Source organism: Salvelinus fontinalis, unplaced genomic scaffold (genome assembly GCF_029448725.1).
Source record: "Salvelinus fontinalis isolate EN_2023a unplaced genomic scaffold, ASM2944872v1 scaffold_0083, whole genome shotgun sequence".
Taxonomy (NCBI): Eukaryota; Metazoa; Chordata; class Actinopteri; order Salmoniformes; family Salmonidae; genus Salvelinus; species Salvelinus fontinalis.
Genome location: NW_026600292.1, coordinates 173,739 through 191,359, shown reverse-complemented (window position 1 = coordinate 191,359; position 17,621 = coordinate 173,739).

Below are 17,621 nucleotides of genomic sequence, written 5' to 3'. Positions count from 1 at the left end.
GTAGAATAGAGTGAATGACATCATGGAACTGATCAAATGTAAATGGAACTTTGACCTGTTCCATGTAGAACTCAGAGGGAGGCTACAGTAAAATAGTAGGCTATAGTAAACATGATTCTGTATTTAGTCAATATAATACATTGTAAATGGAACTTTGACCTGTTCCATGTAGAACTCAGAGGGAGGCTATAGTAAAATAGTAGGCTATAGTAAACATGATTCTGTATTTAGTCAATATAATACATTGGAAATGGGCCACGTTTAAAACAATGTAAGCCCACTACTCAAATGAAGAAAGGCAACTAGATATGCAGTCTGTTGTACATTTTCTATTGAAATACAGCAACCTCCCCTTTCTATGTGCTGGTCTGGTCCTCATGCATGTTAATGACTTTAAGAGGAAGGAAGTTCTGCATCAGCTACTTGTGTCTTAACTACTTTAAATATGTATCAACCACAGAACACACACTTACTAGCAGTTTCCATGCACTACCAGTAAGTTGACTCATTGTACAAGACCTCACCCCTTCACTTCACTCTGTAAGTACTCTTGACAATATCTTGAAATATAGTTTTTGGTCATTTGTTTTTAGTCATTAGTAATGTACTTGAGGGTAATGTATCATTTTACTTCTTGTTGTGTTTTGACCTGTGTTTTGGTTGTTACTTCAGGGCCAGTATTCAGCAAGGTGTGTCATTGTCCCCCAGTGTTGATTTAGGAACAGGGCCCCAAGTCCATATATTTATTATATAAAAGGTATGTGTGTGTGTGTGTGTGAGTGAGTGAGTGAGTGAGTGAGTGAGTGTGAGTGAGTGAGTGAGTGAGTGAGTGAGTGAGTGAGTGAGTGAGTGAGTGAGTGAGTCACTTGCTTTTTATCCTCATAGCTTGGGGATAAGATTTATCATTGAACCTGGTGGTCAGTCTTTAGGCTGCTGTACAGCTTGACGGACCGTAGAGGATTGAACATTTATCCTCCTATATTTGGGGTTCTGAGAATAAAACAGCTTCAGAACAATCGATGTAGAAATATGTGTTTACAGTACTACTGTAGTTGTTGTTATTGATGCTGTTGATCCATAGAGCAATAGACAGACAGTATTCACACACACAACCATATACAGATGTAGGATCTTAAAAATAATCCTGCAGCAACAAGAAACGTGAATTATTATGTGGATTATAATTAATGTGTTGGTTGACACAGTTTTCATTAGGGAAAATGAAGTCTGACAGTTGAAATGACAAGCTTTAGAAGCCCTTTTAAACCTTGAATACACTACAAGATTGCAGTTCCTGCTGAGCAGGAAAACTCTCTACAACTAAAGAGTGTATCAAATGAAGATCCTACATCTGTAGCACAATATAGCACAAAACAATGTGAGCTTGGTTCATTTCCAGTAATGAGGCCCGGTACCCCATTTACAGTTTATACGTCAATGTATCAGGTGGAGTTATTCACCAGCTATAGAGTGAGTTGTTGTTTATGTTTCTAAGACTGTAGGGTGGGAGATGCAACAATGGCCTTGAGAACAGCAGGAGGTGTGTTGGTGGTATTTCTCTTGTCTTTGACAGGTATGTTATCATTCATAATTATATTATAGTATCCTTAGACATTTCTAAAAGCATACAGATCTTAATATTATTCTGGTGTGTTCAGTGGTGTCGTCTGTTAGGAATCTCCACTTCACTAGCTGCATTTCACACCTCAATAAGTGTAGCTGTGGTTTCCATTCACACTCAACTCAGAAACTAGAGACACAAAGTGTGGACAAACCCTACTGTTCGTGTAAGCCAATAGGTAATATCCTTGTGTTGTATGAATGTATCAGTGGTACTGGGTCAGAATGGCTGGAGAGTGACTCACACCAAGAAGAATATCTGTACCTTAAATGGGTCAACAGTGGAGCTGTCCTGCTCTTACACATATCCCAGTGGTCATACAGTCACAACAACCTTCTGGTTCACTAAAAATGATGGTGAGGGTAATCCTGTGAATCTGAGTGATGACCCAGACTACTAAGGTCGTATGACGTACCATAGATATAAGAAGAATGATCACACCCTGACAGTCACAGATCTGAGAGAGAGTGACTCAGCTATGTACATGTTCAGCTTTATAACAGATCAGACCAGAGGGAAATATACTGGTGATCCTGGAGTCACTCTGTCTGTCACAGGTAACATTCTATTGTCTGATGTTCTGTTTAATCTTCATTGTCCCTTTAGGTCTGGAAATGGTCTTGATTTGTATTAATCTAATAAAAGTAATGAGCTGGCGCACACCCAGAGAAACTGATTTAGTGTAGAGGTGCTGACTAATGGAGAATAAACTGGAAGCTATAACAACACACCCAGAGAAACGTATTTAGTGTAGAGGTGCTGACTAATGGAGAATAAACTGGAAGCTATAACAACACACCCAGAGAAACTGATTTAGTGTAGAGGTGCTGACTAACGGAGAATAAACTGGAAGCTATAACAACACACCCAGAGAAACTGATTTAGTGTAGAGGTGCTGACTAACGGAGAATAAACTGGAAGCTATAACAACACACCCAGAGAAACGTATTTAGTGTAGAGGTGCTGACTAACGGAGAATAAACTGGAAGCTATAACAACACACCCAGAGAAACGTATTTAGTGTAGAGGTGCTGACTAATGGAGAATAAACTGGAAGCTATAACAACACACCCAGAGAAACGTATTTAGTGTAGAGGTGCTGACTAACGGAGAATAAACTGGAAGCTATAACAACACACCCAGAGAAACGTATTTAGTGTAGAGGTGCTGACTAACGGAGAATAAACTGGAAGCTATAACAACACACCCAGAGAAACTGATTTAGTGTAGAGGTGCTGACTAACGGAGAATAAACTGGAAGCTATAACAACACACCCAGAGAAACTGATTTAGTGTAGAGGTGCTGACTAACGGAGAATAAACTGGAAGCTATAACAACACACCCAGAGAAACTGATTTAGTGTAGAGGTGCTGACTAACGGAGAATAAACTGGAAGCTCTAACAACACACCCAGAGAAACGTATTTAGTGTAGAGGTGCTGACTAACGGAGAATAAACTGGAAGCTATAACAACACACCCAGAGAAACGTATTTAGTGTAGAGGTGCTGACTAATGGAGAATAAACTGGAAGCTATAACAACACACCCAGAGAAACTGATTTAGTGTAGAGGTGCTGACTAACGGAGAATAAACTGGAAGCTATAACACACCCAGAGAAACGTATTTAGTGTAGAGGTGCTGACTAACGGAGAATAAACTGGAAGCTATAACAACACACCCAGAGAAACTGATTTAGTGTAGAGGTGCTGACTAACGGAGAATAAACTGGAAGCTATAACAACACACCCAGAGAAACTGATTTAGTGTAGAGGTGCTGACTAACGGAGAATAAACTGGAAGCTATAACAACACACCCAGAGAAACTGATTTAGTGTAGAGGTGCTGACTAACGGAGAATAAACTGGAAGCTATAACAACACACCCAGAGAAACGTATTTAGTGTAGAGGTGCTGACTAACGGAGAATAAACTGGAAGCTATAACAACACACCCAGAGAAACTGATTTAGTGTAGAGGTGCTGACTAACGGAGAATAAACTGGAAGCTATAACAACACACCCAGAGAAACTGATTTAGTGTAGAGGTGCTGACTAACGGAGAATAAACTGGAAGCTATAACAACACACCCAGAGAAACTGATTTAGTGTAGAGGTGCTGACTAACGGAGAATAAACTGGAAGCTATAACAACACACCCAGAGAAACTGATTTAGTGTAGAGGTGCTGACTAACGGAGAATAAACTGGAAGCTATAACAACACACCCAGAGAAACTGATTTAGTGTAGAGGTGCTGACTAACGGAGAATAAACTGGAAGCTATAACAACACACCCAGAGAAACGTATTTAGTGTAGAGGTGCTGACTAACGGAGAATAAACTGGAAGCTGTAACAACACACCCAGAGAAACGTATTTAGTGTAGAGGTGCTGACTAACGGAGAATAAACTGGAAGCTATAACAACACACCCAGAGAAACTGATTTAGTGTAGAGGTGCTGACTAACGGAGAATAAACTGGAAGCTATAACAACCCACCCAGAGAAACTGATTTAGTGTAGAGGTGCTGACTAACGGAGAATAAACTGGAAGCTATAACAACACACCCAGAGAAACGTATTTAGTGTAGAGGTGCTGACTAACGGAGAATAAACTGGAAGCTGTAACAACACACCCAGAGAAACGTATTTAGTGTAGAGGTGCTGACTAACGGAGAATAAACTGGAAGCTATAACAACACACCCAGAGAAACTGATTTAGTGTAGAGGTGCTGACTAACGGAGAATAAACTGGAAGCTATAACAACACACCCAGAGAAACGTATTTAGTGTAGAGGTGCTGACTAACGGAGAATAAACTGTAAACTATAACAACAAAGAGAGTCACACACTCCATATGTATAACCTCCCAGTAATTAATTGGGTAAAAAACACCAACGGTTCTATCAAGGCACAAGGCAAGACCCAAATGCAGACACAGGAGGAAGATGGTTGGAGTCTTACAATGTTTATTAATCCAAAGGGGTAGGCAAGAGAATGGTCGTGGACAGGCAAAAAGGTCAAAACCAGATCAGAGTCCAGGAGGTACAGAGTGGCAGACAGGCTCGTGGTCAAAGCAGGCAGAATGGTCAGGCAGGCGGGTACAAAGTCCAGAAACAGGTAAGGGTCAAACCCGGGATGGACTAGATAAAGGAGAATGCAAAAAGCAGGAGAACGGGAAAAACGCTGGTTGACTTAGAAACATGCAAGACGAACTGACACAGAGAGACATGAAACACAGGGATAAATACACTGGGGAAAATAAGCGACACCTGGAGGGGGTGGAGACAATCACAAGGACAGGTGAAACAGAACAGGGCGTCACAGTTTCAGCATCACCTTCTTCAGGATACTGACCTGTACATTTATTACAGCATGTGATGACAATAGACAAGTGATTCAGGATGATGTTGTCTACTCCAGACCTGCAGGTGAAGGTGACTCCTTATTCACAGATTCCAACATGGAGGATACTGACCTGTAGCACCACCACCTGTATTCTGACTGGTAACCCCACCTACACCTGGTACAAGAACGGACAGGTTCTAACTGAGGACACTTCCCCCTATTCAGTCCTCCCTAATGCTATGGACAGGTTCTAACTGAGGACACGTTCCCCTATTCAGTCCTCCCTAATGCTATGGACAGGTTCTAACTGAGGACACCTCCCCCTATTCAGTCCTCCCTAATGCTATGGACAGGTTCTAACTGAGGACACCTCCCCCTATTCAGTCCTCCCTAATGCTATGGACAGGTTCTAACTGAGGACACTTCCCCCTATTCAGTCCTCCCTAATGCTATGGACAGGTTCTAACTGAGGACACCTCCCCCTATTCAGTCCTCCCTAATGCTATGGACAGGTTCTAACTGAGGACACCTCCCCCTATTCAGTCCTCCCTAATGCTATGGACAGGTTCTAACTGAGGACACCTCCCCCTATTCAGTCCTCCCTAATGCTATGGACAGGTTCTAACTGAGGACACCTCCCCCTATTCAGTCCTCCCTAATGCTATGGACAGGTTCTAACTGAGGACACCTCCCCCTATTCAGTCCTCCCTAATGCTATGGACAGGTTCTAACTGAGGACACCTCCCCCTATTCAGTCCTCCCTAATGCTATGGACAGGTTCTAACTGAGGACACCTCCCCCTATTCAGTCCTCCCTAATGCTATGGACAGGTTCTAACTGAGGACACCTCCCCCTATTCAGTCCTCCCTAATGCTATGGACAGGTTCTAACTGAGGACACCTCCCCCTATTCAGTCCTCCCTAATGCTATGGACAGGTTCTAACTGAGGACACTTCCCCCTATTCAGTCCTCCCTAATGCTATGGACAGCTACTCCTGTGCTGTAAAAGGCCTTGAGGAGCGCCACTCTCCTGCAGTCTGTGGGTGTGGATTATATTATGTGTATTTTACTCAGTACTCTAGTATAACTTTTCAAGTTTAAAACATCTGTCTGCTGAACAGTCCTCAGATATAACTGTTAACGTAACTGGAACACAGGATGGTATAACTACTCTGGATTACTGCAGCTCATGATTGTATTGTCTAAATAATGTCCTCTTGTCATCATGTTTCAGGTGCTCAGGATCAGAGCTGCAGCAGAGTGACTTACACCAAGAGGAGAATCTGTGTCTTGAAGGGGTCAACAGTGGACACATCCTGTACTTATGTTGGTTATTATTCAACAACATCAACATTCTGGTTTAGAAGTGATAAGTCGACCCCTGAAGACCTAACCAGAGACCCAGGGTATGCAGGTCGTGTGGAGTACACTGGAACATATAAAGGTCCCTTCAGCCTGAGAATCACAGATCTGAGAGAGGACTCAGCTGAGTATCGCTTCACTTCTAAAACATACAACTTTGAATGGGGTCATAGTTTCCCAGGAACAAGTCTGTCTGTCACAGGTAATACTGCCCTGTATTATACAATTATATATCATATTTAATTACAGGAGAAAATAAATTAACCATCATGTTAACACATGATATACTGGTAATACTACACTTACAGAACATGATGATATACTGGTAATACTACACTTACAGAACATGATATACTGGTAATACTACACTTACAGAACATTATGATATACTGGGAATACTACACTTACAGAACATTATGATATACTGGGAATACTACACGTACAGAACATTATGATATACTGGTAATACTACACTTACAGATCATTATGATATACAGGTAATACTACACATACAGAACATTATGATATACAGGTAATACTACACTTACAGAACATGATGATATACTGGTAATACTACACATACAGAACATGATGATATACTGGTAATACTACACTTACAGAACATTATGATATACTGGTAATACTACACTTACAGAACATGATGATATACTGGTAATACTACACTTACAGAACATTATGCTATACTGGTAATACTACACTTACAGAACATTATGATATACTGGTAATACTACACTTACAGAACATTGTGATATGCTGGTAAAACTACACTTACAGAACATTATGATATACTGGTAATACTACACTTACAGAACATTATGATATACTGGTAATACTACACTTACAGAACATTGTGATATGCTGGTAAAACTACACTTACAGAACATTATGATATACTGGTAATACTACACTTACAGAACATTATGATATACTGGTAATACTACACTTACAGAACATTGTGATATACTGGTAATACTACACTTACAGAACATTGTGATACACAGGTTGTACTACACTTACAGAACATCATGATATACTGGTAATACTACACGTACAGAACATTATGATATACTGGTAATACTACACTTAGATAACATGATGATATACTGGTAATACTACACTTACAGAACATTATGATATACTGGTAATACTACTCTTACAGAACATTATGATATACTGGTAATACTACACTTACAGAACATTATGATATACTGGTCATACTACACTTACAGAACATTATGATATACTGGTAATACTACACTTACATAACATTATTTTATACTGGTAATACTACACATACAGAACATTATGATATACTGGTAATACTACACTTACAGAACATTATGATATACTGGTAATACTACACTTACAGAACATGATGATATACTGTAACTACTTTATCTCTAGTAGTAGTAGGTGGAAATGATGATGGTTGTACTTTTATGTTTTTATTCTCTCTTCATTTAGACCTGCAGGTAAAGGTGATTCCTGACATGGTGACAGAAGGATTGGGTGAAACTGACCTGTAGCACCACCTGTACTCTGACTGACAACCCCACCTACATCTGGTACAAGAACGGCCAGTCTCTTGCTTGGTCCACTTCCCAACAACATTTTTCTGGAGTTCTAAAACAGAGAGTTACTCCTGTGCTGTTAAAGGCCATGAGGATCTCCACTCTCCTGCAGTGTGTGAGTCTGGATTCTATTGGGATAATTTGTAGCTAACCTTTCTTTATAACAAAGTAAGGAGATTTGCTAACTTCAAGGTATATGTGAAATAAACAAGTTAATGTCTTTTCAGGTGCTCAGGGTCACAACTGCTGGAGGGTGACTTACACCAAGAGGAGAATCTGTGTCTTGAAGTGCTCCACAGTGAACATATCCTGCTCTTACACTCATCCCACTAGTTATAAAGAACAAGGTTCATTCTGGTTTACACAGAAACGCATTGTAGATCTCAGGTTATATCCAGAGTATGCAGGTCGTGTGGAGTACAATAGAAACACAGAGAACCACCACACCATGACAATAACACACCTGACAGAGAAGGACTCGGCTGAATACAAATTCACATTACTAACAACAGATGAGGGGAGATTTTCTGGTCTTCCTGGTGTGATGTTGACTGTCACAGGTAATACTCCACCTACAGTTACTACGGTAATAGGACAAGTCTAATCACATGACAAGTCTGTCTGGAGTCAAATATGACTGATGTTTCCTCTTAGATATCCTGTTGGAGATGGATCCTACGTCTGTGTCAGAGGGGGAGAGAGTCACACTGAGATGTAGAACCAAATGTACAGTCTGGCTCAACCCCACCTACATCTGGTACAAGAACAGACAACATCTAACCAACCCAGTCAGCAGTTATAACAGCCTGATGCTAGACCCAGTCACCAGTTATAACAGGCTGATCCTAGACCCAGTCACCAGTTATAACAGGCTGATCCTAGACCCAGTCACCAGTTATAACAGGCTGATCCTAGACCCAGTCAGCAGAGAGGATGCAGGGAACTACTCCTGTGCTGTAAAAGGCTTAGAGAGAATCCTCTCTCCAGAAGAGACTCTCACTGTCAGATGTGAGTACATGGGGTGTTGATATATCTACAGTGAAAGTCATTGACATCATCTCTCTAATACATGGTTCTACATGTCAGTGTAACATACTAATCTATACTAATTTACATCATCTCTGTAATACATGGTTCTACATGTCAGTGTAATATACTAATCTATACTAATTTACATCATCTCTGTAATACATGGTTCTACATGTCAGTGTAATATACTAATCTATACTAATTTACATCATCTCTGTAATACATGGTTCTACAAGTCAGTGTAATATACTAATCTATACTAATTTACATCATCTCTGTAATACATGGTTCAACATGTCAGTGTAATATACTAATCTATACTAATTTACATAATCTTTTGGTGTCTTACATGTTATATGAGTTGTTATTTTTCTGTCATCTTCAACACCAGATGGTCCAAGGAACACCTCAGTGTCAGTCAGTCCCTCTGATGAAATAGTGAAGGGCAGTTCAGTGACTCTGACCTGCAGCAGTGATGCCAACCCACCTGTGGATAAATACACCTGGTACAAGAAGAATGTAACCTCACCAAAAGCATCAGGACAGAGTTACAGCATCACTAACATCATCTCTGAGGACAGAGGAGAATATTACTGTGAGGCCCAGAATGGAAAAGGATCTATGAACTCTACAGCTCTGATGATCATTGTAGCAGGTAAAGTTACATCTTCAATACTTCAATACAAAATGACAGGTTTCAAGCTGATCTAAATCATTGTGTTTTGACTGATTACACTTTGGTTTATAATTATGTGTTGGTTTATGATGTCACAAGTATTATAAGATCCCAAAATATTAACATGTATTGTGTTGATATTCTATAATGTGTTAGATTTTAGATTATAAGAACATGCCATGTACTCATATCATCCATATTTTATTATAGGGAAACAAACATCAGTTGTGACTGCAGCTGTAGGAATCATAGTGGTTGTTCTGGTTCTCATCCTCTGTCTCTCTGGACTCATGTGGTTCAGGTGAGTGAGATTGCATATGTTTTATATCATTTCACTTCAGTCATTGTAAATTTGAATTTGTTCTTAACTGACTTGTCTAGTTAAATAAAGGTGCATTTAAAAGAAAAAAAAGTTACTTAATTTCTTAATTGATTGATATCTTCATACATTAATTAATGTACAACAGGAAGAAGGCCTCCACATCCACCTCTAACACAAGAGACACAGCAGACGATGGACAGGTGAGTCTGTTGGAATCAGAAGATGACTGTGTATGTTTTGTGGAACATTTCCACTCCACATGTTGTCTGTTCTTTCCTCCCATCAGGGAGACTCTAGTCCAGTATATGACAACATCTCAGGCATGGTCATGACCTCTACTGCAGCACAGACAACAGCCACAGACGACCAGGATGATGTTCACTACGCCAGCGTCCACTTCTCTCACTCCAAAAACCAGGAAGTGCCTCTGTACTCCACCGTCCATCTGCATCAACCACAGAAACAGGACCAAGATGTCCAATACGCCGCTGTGAAATTCAACCTCCCCAGTTCTGCCACCCAGTGAGCATATTCTGCCATTACAACAACATAGAGTCTATACTATATAGAACATATATAGAACATATATAGACAGCATCAAGGTCATTCATATGCTGCTGCTTATTGGAGGACAATGATGTCATTAAAATAAGCAAAACAGTTGACCCCTAGTGACCCCTCATTGCTCCCTGAGAACTCCCTCCATCACTATCTGAAGGGTTGAAGGAGAAATCTTCATCTCAAATTACATTTCATTGAACTCATTCTATGGTGTAACAGCGGACATTTTGAAAAGTCCCAGTTTTAATGTCTAAAAGGTTCCAGGGGTTTTCTTCAGGCCAAACAGCATTTCCTGAAACTACAAACTCTACTATATACATCTCAAGACAGTTACTATGACATGTCTATAATGAAGGAGTGATGTGATGTGATGATGGTTTTGAGTAACTGTTCTGCTTGCATTCCAAATGGCACCCTATTCCCTATTTAGTTCACTACTGGTCTAAAGTAGTTTATGCAAAAAGGGAGTAGGGTGCCATTTGGGACTCACATTCAGTTTAACGTCTGTTTCTTTCTCCAGGCCCACGGTGGAACAAGCAGCTGAGGAGGACTCCTCTGTTCTCTACAGCACAGTCAACAAACCCAAAACCAAGAAGACCTGAACACAACAAACCCAAAACCAAGAAGACCTGAAAACAACAAACCAGAACCAAGAAGACCTGAACACAACAAACCCAGAACCAAGAAGAACTGAAAACAACAAACCCAGAACCAAGAAGACCTGAACACAACAAACCCAGAACCAAGACGACCTTGTATATCTGGACTTGTATATTCAAACTAGTGGTATAATTAAGCAATAAGGTCAGAGGGGGTGTGGTATATTGGCCAATATACTGTACCACGGCTAATGACTGTTCTTCTGCACAACACAACGCAGAGTGCCTTGATACAGCCCTTAGCCGTGGTATATGACCATATACTACAAGCCCGAGGGCCTTATTGCTATTATAAACTGGTTACCAACATAAATAGAAAGTAAACAAATATTTTTGTGTCATACCAGTGTTCTATTGTCTGATATACAGTACATGAAATGAAATGCTTATTCAGCCAATCAGCATCCAGGACACAAACTACCTGGTTTATAATAGTATCTAATAATATACAGTGCATTCAGAAAGTATTCAGACCCCTTGACTTTTTCCACATTTTGTTACGTTACAGCCTTATTCTAAAATTAATTAAATCGTTTTTCCCCCCTCATCAATCTACACACAATACCCCATAATGACAAAGCAAAAACAGGTTTTTAGAAAGGTTTGCAAATTGATTAAAAATACAAAATTGAAGTATCACATTACGTAAGTATTCAGACTCTTTTCTCAGTACTTTGTTAAAGCACCATTGGCAGCGAGTCTTTCTTGGGTATCATGCTACCAGCTTAAACATTTTTTTTTTTCAGCAAGTAAATTTTGTTGTCTGTTACCCAAATAAATTAAATTAGTTTCTATACACTTTATATATAGTTTGCTAGATTTTTTCAAATATTTGTTTAAATGTTTTTATGACAAAGTTAGAGCACAATTCTGCCACAAAATTCAGGAAGTAGTTCTGCTTGATGCAATGTTTCTTATTACTTTTATCAAAACATTACTAATGTGTGAAGTGTAAACAAATCGTAAACAAATCATAAACATGCCGCTGTAATTCAGCGGCAACGCGCCGTATAGTTCACAATCCACTTTGTTCAGAGCAGCTGTGTGATGCACAACAATGCCAGTTTATGGAAGTCACATCACTTGATTGTCAGAGGTAACAGAGTTAACTTCTAGCTGGCTAGCTTTCGGTTTCACTGAACAACGTCTGTAGCTAACAAGCCAGCTGAGATAGCTAGTTCACTGAACAACGTCTGCTTCATGTAGCTAACAAGCCAGCTGAGATAGCTAGTTCACTGAACAACGTCTGCTTCATGTATCTAACAAGCCAGCTGAGATAGCTAGTTCACTGAACAACGTCTGCTTCATGTAGCTAACAAGCCAGCTGAGATAGCTAGTTCACTGAACAACGTCTGCTTCATGTAGCTAACAAGCCAGCTGAGATAGCTAGTTCACTGAATTCATATGCCAGTTCCACGTCAACTCTTAATAACACGATATCTTTACATGCGTGGTTTATTCTGTATCGATTTTTTTATATTTTCAAATGTTATTTGACATTTTATTTGGTGTATTTTCATTTGAATCTTTATCTGATGCCATCTTCTGTTTGAATCCTCCGCTGGTATCCCCTGAATCCGCCCACTTCTTCCCCGAAGTAGACCTTGTGAGCATCGTAGATTTGCATGTTTCACTCTCTGATCGGATTGTCTGAATTCACTAGTCGAGTGTCAATCACAGAAAAAAACAACATGGATGAAAATACATTTTGAGAAAATGTGAATCCCTCGTCCGTTTCTCTGGTCCCTGGCAAAGACATAGACTGTGTATAGGGCAAAGATTTCAGCTTCGCCTGTTCCACTGATATGGATTCAGTTAACAAATACGGAAACTCCAATGTTCACACCAGTCTCATACTTTTAAATCCATGATGGGAAGAGTGAACTTGCACACTTGGGAAAGGGTTGGGATTCGGGATCTCAGTCTCAGGCATCTTGTTACAAGTTTGTTATTTTGTTATTGATCCAAGTGGATGAGGACATGATTGGGACATATGAAGAGAGACAGGAGGCTGCAGTAATGTTGAGATGCCACTAGGTGGAGCTCTAGTCTAGAACACTGGAACCTTCAGTACCACTTTGATGGAGCTGATGAGGAGGGATGGGTCACGTTATGTGAGGAAACACATTAAAAAACCATATAGAACAGTCAACACTTTGTTGTGGATCTGTATTTAAAGAAAATACTACATTGAAAATGGGCTGCATTTAGCCCCTTCAAAAAATGTAGGCCCACTCCTCAAATGAAGAAATGTAAATAGCTATGTGGTCTTTAGCAGTACATCCAGTACATCCCTTTCTGACATGCTGTTGATGCATGTGATTGTCTTAAATCCCTGACAAGGCTACTTTCTAAATGTGTCAATCACTAAAATCACACTTCTTCTTTCTATGCACTGCTACGACGGTAAATTGACTCACTGTACAAGACCTTTCCCCTTCACTATGTAAGTTGACGAGATCATTAAATATACACTGCTCAAAAAAATAAAGGGAACACTAAAATAACACATCCTAGATCTGAATGAATGAAATATTCTTATTAAATACTTTTTTCTTTACATAGTTGAAAGTGCTGACAACAAAATCACACAAAAATTATCAATGGAAATCAAATTTATCAACCCATGGAGGTCTGGATTAGGAGTCACACTCCAAATTTAAGTGGAAAACCACACTACAGGCTGATCCAACTTTGATGTAATGTCCTTAAAACAAGTCAAAATTAGGCTCAGTAGTGTGTGTGGCCTTCACGTGCCTGTATGACCTCCCTACAACGCCTGGGCATGCTCCTGATGAGGTGGCGGATGGTCTCCTGAGGGATCTCCTCCCAGACCTGGACTAAAGCATCCGCCAACTCCTGGACAGTCTGTGGTGCAACGTGGCGTTGGTGGATGGAGCGAGACATGATGTCCCAGATGTGCTCAATTGGATTCAGGTCTGGGGAACGGGAGGGCCAGTCCATAGCATCAATGCCTTCCTCTTGCAGGAACTGCTGACACACTCCAGCCATATGAGGTCTAGCATTGTCTTGCATTAGGAGGAACCCAGGGCCAACCGCACCAGCATATGGTCTCACAAGGGGTCTGAGGATCTCATCTCGGTACCTAATGGCAGTCAGGCTACCTCTGGCGAGCACATGGAGGGCTGTGCGGCCCCCCAAAGAAATACCACCCCACACCATGACTGACCCACCGCCAAACCGGTCATGCTGGAGGATGTTGCAGGCAGCAGAACGTTCTCCACGGCGTCTCCAGACTCTGTCACGTCTGTCACATGTGCTCAGTGTGAACCTGCTTTCATCTGTGAAGAGCACAGGGCGCCAGTGGCGAATTTGCCAATATTGGTGTTCTCTGGCAAATGCCAAACGTCCTGCACGGTGTTGGGCTGTAAGCACAACCCCCACCTGTGGACGTCGGGCCCTCATACCACCCTCATGGAGTCTGTTTCTGACCGTTTGAGCAGACACATGCACATTTGTGGCCTGCTGGAGGTCATTTTGCAGGGCTCTGGCAGTGCTCCTCCTGCTCCTCCTTGCACAAAGGCGGGGGTAGCGGTCCTGCTGCTGGGTTGTTGCCCTCCTACGGCCTCCTCCACGCCTCCGATGTACTGGCCTGTCTCCTGGTAGCGCCTCCATGCTCTGGACACTACGCTGACAGACACAGCAAACCTTCTTGCCACAGCTCGCATTGATGTGCCATCCTGGATGAGCTGCACTACCTGAGCCACTTGTGTGGGTTGTAGACTCCGTCTCATGCTACCACTAGAGTGAAAGCACCGCCAGCATTCAAAAGTGACCAAAACATCAGCCAGGAAGCATAGGAACTGAGAAGTGGTCTGTGGTCACCACCTGCAGAACCACTCCTTTATTGGGGGTGTCTTGCTAATTGCCTATAATTTCCACCTGTTGTCTATTCCATTTGCACAACAGCATGTGAAATGTATTGTCAATCAGTGTTGCTTCCTAAGTGGACAGTTTGATTTCACAGAAGTGTGATTGACTTGGAGTTACATTGTGTTGTTTAAGTGTTCCCTTTATTTTTTTGAGCAGTGTATATATATATATATATATATATATATATATATATATATATATATATATATATGTGTACTGTAGCATTTTACTTTTACTTACATTTTTGACCTATAGTTTTGGTTTTGACATCAGGGCCGGTATTCATTAACCTGTTAGGCGGGCTGTCCCGACATCGGTACACTTATGACAACATCCAGCTCAAGTGCAGGGCGCGAAATTCAAAATCTATTTTTTTTAAATATTTAACTTTCACACATTAACAAGTCCAATACAGCATTTGAAAGATAAACATCTTGTCAATCCAGCCAACATGTCCGATTTTTTAAATGTTTTACAGAGAAAACACCACATATATTTATGTTAGCTCACCACCAAATAAAAAAGAGGACAGACATTTTTCACAGCACAAGTAGGATGCAAGTAGCATGCACAAGCCAACCTAACTAACCTAGAACCAACCTAAATAACCTAGAAAAAACTACCTCAGATGACAGTCCTATAACATGTTACACAATAAATCTATGTTTTGTTCAAAAAATGTGCATATTTTAGCTATAAATCAGTTTTACATTACTGCTACCATCATAGCTACAGTCAGAAATCGCACGGGAGTAGCCAGAGAAAATACAGACACCAACGTCAACTACTAATTACACATCATAAAACATTTCAGAAAAATATATGGTGGATAGCTAATGAAAGACAAAGATCTTGTGAAAAGAGCCAATATTTCCGATTTTTGAAGTGTTTTACAGCGAAAACACAATATATCGTTATATTAGCTTACTACATTAGCTAGCACACAGCAGCATTGATTCTAGTCGAACGGTAGCATAGCACAGTTCGACAGATATATGAAAAAGCATCCCAAATTGGGTCCTTATCTTTGTTGATCTTCCATCAGAATGTTCTCCAAGGGGTCCTTTGTTCAGAAACGTCTTTATTTCGATCCAGAACGAACGATTTCCCTCTTGAATTAGCAAGCACACTGGCAGTGCGACGCTAACCTCTCCATCTTGACAAAATTCTTGCGTCGCATCACGTCTAAAGTCCAGAATAAATTTCAATAATATAATTAAACTATATTGAAAAAACATACTTTAGGATGATATTGTGACATGTATCAAATAAAATCGAAGCCGGAGGTCATATTCACCTTTAACGAGCGTTTTCCAGGAGCCGAGTACAGGTCCTACTTCGCGCCCAGAAAAAAAAAATAAAGTGCGCAAGTCTCACTCCAAGAGGTTGTGTTCAAACCCTGGACGAGATATTCAAGTCCTTTCTGCTCTCACTTCCGCATGACACCCAGGGGAAGGCGTATGACGTGTTTCTACAGTCCTAAGTGACATGCCCTTTTATAGACAAGGTCTTGAAGAGAGACATCGATTTTGGAAATCTCACTTCCGGATAGGAAATGGGCTGTAAAAATAGTTCTGTTCCACTTAGAGAAATAATTCAAACGTTTTTAGAAACTAGAGACTGTTTTCTATCCAATAGTAGTAATAATATGCATATTGTAAGAGCAAAAATTGATTAAGAGGCCGTTTGAAAATGGGCACATATTTTCCAGTTTTTCAATACGCCCCCTGCAGCCATAAGAAGTTATTAAGTGTCTCAGAGTAGGAGTGCTGATGTAGGATCAGGTCCTACCGGTCCATATAATGATGATCTAAAAGTCTAAACTGATCCTAGATCAGCTCTCCTACTCTGAGACACTTTGTGAATATGGACCCTGGACTGTTTTAATGTATCAGGTGGAGTTATTCACCAGCTATAGAGTGAGTTGTTGTTTATGTTTCTAAGACTGCAGGGTGGGAGATGCAACAATGGCCTTGAGAACAGCAGGAAGTGTGTTGGTGGTCTTTCTCTGGTCTGTAGTAATGTAGTCATAATGTTATTCTGGTGTGTTCAGTGACATCGTCTGTTAGGGGCTTCTGCTTTTCTGGAATAGTTGTTTTCTACACCTCACTGAGTAACACTTAGGCCCTTTCTGTGGTTTTCATTCACACTCAGCAAGTAGAGTACGGCAACAAGGTATGGACAAATGCTGTTAGTGTGAGGAAATGGGTCTGTAATGTATAATCACTATAATGTGTGATTGTGTTGCAGTGTTACTGGGTCAGGATGTTACGTACATCACTCAGAGTATCTGTACCTTGAAGGGGTCAACAGTGGAGCTGTCCTGCTCTTACACATATCCCAGTGGTACAGTAACAACTAGCTTCTGGTTCACTAAACATGATGCTGAGGGGAATCCTGTGACTCTGAGTGATGAACCAGACTACACTGGTCATGTGATGTACTGTAGCAACAAGAAGATTGGTCACACCCTGACGATCAGAGATCTGAGAGAGTGTGACTCAGCTACTTACAAGTTTAGATTTATAACAGATCAGACCGTAAGGAAATATAGTGGTGAT